This window comes from Phocoena phocoena, chromosome 9, assembly GCF_963924675.1.
Source record: "Phocoena phocoena chromosome 9, mPhoPho1.1, whole genome shotgun sequence".
NCBI lineage: Eukaryota > Metazoa > Chordata > Mammalia > Artiodactyla > Phocoenidae > Phocoena > Phocoena phocoena.
Genome location: NC_089227.1, coordinates 99,321,953 through 99,326,374, shown reverse-complemented (window position 1 = coordinate 99,326,374; position 4,422 = coordinate 99,321,953).

Below are 4,422 nucleotides of genomic sequence, written 5' to 3'. Positions count from 1 at the left end.
CGAGCGTTTCCTGTTTGCCGTTTTTGTTTGGTTTTGAAGGGGCGGGTTTGAGAAGGTGGCCGAGGTACATGTGCCTAGTGTCAGTGGACAGGTTCTGTTGAGTCCTTTTTCTGTGCTCATCCCCCGTGTTGGGTGGTGAAGGGGGCGCAGATCCCGCCGTTATAAAGCCTAAAAGGAGAGGCAGGCCTGAGCAGCCTCACAGGTGAATGAGCCCACGGGAGGGTGGAGCTCCCGGCGCAGATCCTCCCTGCGCCCTGGTGTCGGGAGGACAGTGGGGTTCAGGAGGGAGGAGGGAGAGTGAAAGGTTTGGAAGGCTCTGGGAAGACCGGCAGCAGAAGCTGGGTGCCTCCCGCAGGCCCAGGAAGCCCTCCTGCCTGGCTTGAATAGCAGCTGGTGGAGGGGTGGCGTGCCCGCGGTGCAGGGAGGCGTAGGGAAGGGGTGCAGAGGCACCTGGTGCCAATCTTTGGGAAAGGCACTTCTTACTTAAATGTTGCACGCAAATTACTCTCCTTCGACTTGTTAACTGCATCGGTGCACCCTCATTTTGCTAGGCATTCATTCATTTCCAATCGCCCTCCAGTGGGGCACAGAAAAAGAAACTGTGGGCAAATTACGTTGCCCTCAGAGCGATCTGCTCTTGTTGTCCTGGGCTTGACAGTGACCCAGAGAGAATTCAGGCAGTTCATGGAGGCTAGCGGAATGCCCGGCTCAGCCATGTGAACTGGGGAGGCCAGACTTCTAACTGACGGCAGAGCACCTGAGAGCCAAGAGCTGCTGAAGGTAGTGAGTCTGGGGGCGGAGAGGGGAGGACAGATTTAAAGGGGGTTAGGAATTCCGAGGGCACAGTTGCTACATTACTGACTTTGAAGGGGCTTGTTGAGGTAGGTCATCAGTGCCCTCCTTTATAAAGATGCATATAAAGTCAGGCACAGAGAGGGGAAGCGATAGCCCAAGATCTCCTATTGGAAAGGATGTGATTTGTTGGTTTACACTGAAATTTTCTAAAAGGATGGCAGGACACCAGGGCCGGCAGCCAGAGGGAGGGTTAGAGGGCCGGGCTGATGTGAAGGGCTGGAGAGGAGGCCATTCTGGGTCCTGACCTGCGGAACCGGCTGGAGAGTAGATTCCGATCTAGGAGCAAGTCGGTAGGTTTGCCTGTAGGAAGCACCTAAGTGCCAAGCGTGTGATAAATGCACTGCCGACCGCGGGAGGACACGGCATAGACACAGCGTAGCTTCTGTGCAGAGGTGGGATCCAAGCTGGAGGATTTCACAGATGAGAGGAATGGGGAAGGCCTTCCAGCTGTGGGTATTCTCGAAGGCGGAAGTGTGGAAAGTGGGCCCAACTGAATCAGGGATCAGTGACTGATTAAACCCACTGAGCTGGAGAAAGGGCTCGTGGAGAGAAAACAAGCTGGCTGGGAGTAGACGTGGGTGCAGGGGAGTCTCGGATCTGAGACTGGAGAGTGTGGAGTTTGAATTTGATCATGTAGGAGATGCCATTGCTGATCGCTGAGCAGGAGAGAGACGGGTGCAAGTGGGTATCAGGAGGCTGCAGCCAATGGGGATGGGGACAGTCTATAGTCAGACGTATGGGGGGAACTAGCTGTGGTCAGTGGACGGGTCCAAGGACGATGCATCTGGTGCTGGAGGTTGGAGGCGTGACGGAGGAAATGGCTCTTTTGAACACCAGGATGCGTGAAGCCTCGAAGAGATGTGAGCAGAGGTATTTTGGAGATATTTGGTGGAAGGCCACAGCTGCTCAAAATCTTTACTAGTCCTGGAATTTGAGAACCGGAGAGTGCTGGGGACGATCAGACCTGAGTGGGAGACCGTGGCAGTTTCTGGTGAAATCCAAGGCGGAAACTCAGAGAGTAACTTCCTTTGGTACCAGGGCGTCCTCAGAGAACTGTGGGGCCTGTGGGAACCCGTGAGCCTTTCTTTTCCTAGGAAATCTGGTTTATAAAGGATTCAATATAGTCAAAGACTGGTACGTCTTATGGGCTGTCAGGGGTCCTCGGTGCCCCGACCTCCCTTGGCTTGGACCCCCTTCATGCCCTTTCCTCCTCGTGGCCCAGCTCCCTGGGCTCCAAGTCATCTCTCCCTTTTCCCGACTCCCGAACACCATCGCGATTCTCGCTCTCCATCTGCCGTAATCTCTGCCAGTGGTCACGGACCAACATCAAACGGGGGCTCACTACGGTACAGACGGACCCTGGAGTCGAACAGATGTGGATTTAAACATGATGGTCGTGTGGCCTCGAACAAGCTAATTAACAGACCGTGTCCTCGTTCGTTAACTGGGGACAATAAGCCACTGTTCTGAGGCTTAATAACAATGCAGTAAATATGTAGCAAAGACTTGGCCACATCCTAAGGTCTGAATAAAAGTTTGCTAGTTTCAGGTTAGCTTATGGCTAATGACAGCTTAACTTGGTAAAAGCAGAAGTTCGGGCAGGTAGCGGGCCAGTGTTGTGTCCCCAGAAGAATGAAGCCCTGAGAAGGCAATTTCCCCACCAGCCAGAAGCAGGTTACTTTGGTGTGAGGACGTTCAAGTCAAATCACGCAGACAACTACCCCTTGGTCTTGAAGTCGGAGCAGACAGGGGTTAAAACTCACGTCTCAGCCACATGCCAGCATCTGCAGTGGGCAGTACCCGCCTTCCTGGTTATCCCGTACCCTCACGGCGCTTTCCCCGGGGGCCCTTAATTAGAAAGCCAGACTTTCAAACTCCTGAACTGTCAGTTGCCATTGGCCCCACGGAGTCGTGTGCCAAAGAGAGTAACTGCCACTTATTGAAGGCTTCTTACTTTTGAAGGCTTTACGGACCTTCGCAGGCTTCACAGCTCGGATGTGTGCACCGCACGCTCATTTCATAGGTGAAGAGCTTGAGGCCCAGAGAGGGTAAGTTGGCCCAGAGTCACACAGCAACCACACCGCGGAGCCAAGATCTGAAGTCGTCTTGACTCCAAAGCCCATGTGTTTGGCCACATAACCAAATAACCCAAATGGTTACTGACAAGAGAAGTCAGAGCCTCTTTCAAATTATTCCATTTTACCCTCCGATTTTAAAAATTAAGACACAATTAGGGGAACCAACATACCGAGCAGAACATGCTCTGTGCCATACATTTGCCAAAATCGTGAACATAGTAAAACAGAATTTTAGAGGCCTTGGCCGTAGCGTCGTGGAGCCCGTGTTTGCAGCTGGAGAAAAGAAGACGGGGAGGAGCGCGTGGTCGGTGCCGGGCTCGCTCACCCGGGCAGGGAGTGAGCCGTGGGGCTGGCATCTCAGCCAGCCGTGGGGCTGGCCTACAGACGCCCGTATCTGTTAGGCATCCCTCGTGGGCAAAGCGTTGTACTGGGCTCCACGGAGAAACACAAAAGGATTAGGAAACCCTCCGCTGCTTTGACAGCACTTAAAATCCAGTGGAGACTGCGGCCTAGTTCTCCAGACTGAACCTCTGGGGTCTGGAAAGCGACGGAGACCTTCAGGCCACTGTCTGGGCAGGAAGAGCCATCACGCCACCATCTCTTCTCTGACCCTCCTTTCAGACAGGGTAGCTTTAGCCAGGTGTCTGTGGGGACCTTTCCTGAGGCCATGTTGTGGCAGCTTCTCAGATTAAGGGATCAGGGACGGAGGCCTCCAGGCCCTACTGTTGCCAGGGCAACAGTGAGTCAGGCCAAGGCCTCTCCTCCAGCTTTCTGGAAAGCATTGCAGCTGCTGAAGCCTCTTACTGCTTCCCAGGCATAGTGGGGACTTCTAGATTTAAATTTTTGATAAATCAGCTCTGCACTGACCACTTCTAGTTGGGTTCTTTGAAACGGGTATTTTTAGTTAAAGCATAATAGACTCTAACCCTTCTATTTCTATTTTCTACCAAAGGTAACTCCAGGCTAAAATAAGTTTTCTAAGCAAGAAAAGAAAGGAAGGGAGAGAGGGAGGGAAGAAGGAAAGAAGGAAGGAAGGGAGGAAGGAAGGGAAAAAGAAAGAAAAAACTAAGTTAAACCGAGTAGTACTGATGGTGAGTGGCCTTACGTGAAAACTTCCGGTCAGAAATCAGACCTAGCCCTGAGTTTATTAGGGATAATAATAATTACCGCTATAATTCATTGGGTCTTACCATGTTCCAGGCACTGTGCTAAGTAAATGCTTTCATTTCATTTTCTCTTTTGACAACCTGTGAAATCGGTATTATATACCCTTTTACAATGAAGTTTGGAGAGGTTAAGCGATTAGCCCAAGGTCACACGGCCAGAATTTAAACGTCACGTGAGGGCTGTTAACTGCTGTTGGATACTGCCTCCCAATTTCTTCTATGTGGATCCTTAATAAAGAAGGCAAAACAGTACTTTTTCTCAAATTGCACCTCTGACTCTCCCATGGACACAGCGTGTAAGTTCTGGACCTGGCAGACAGACC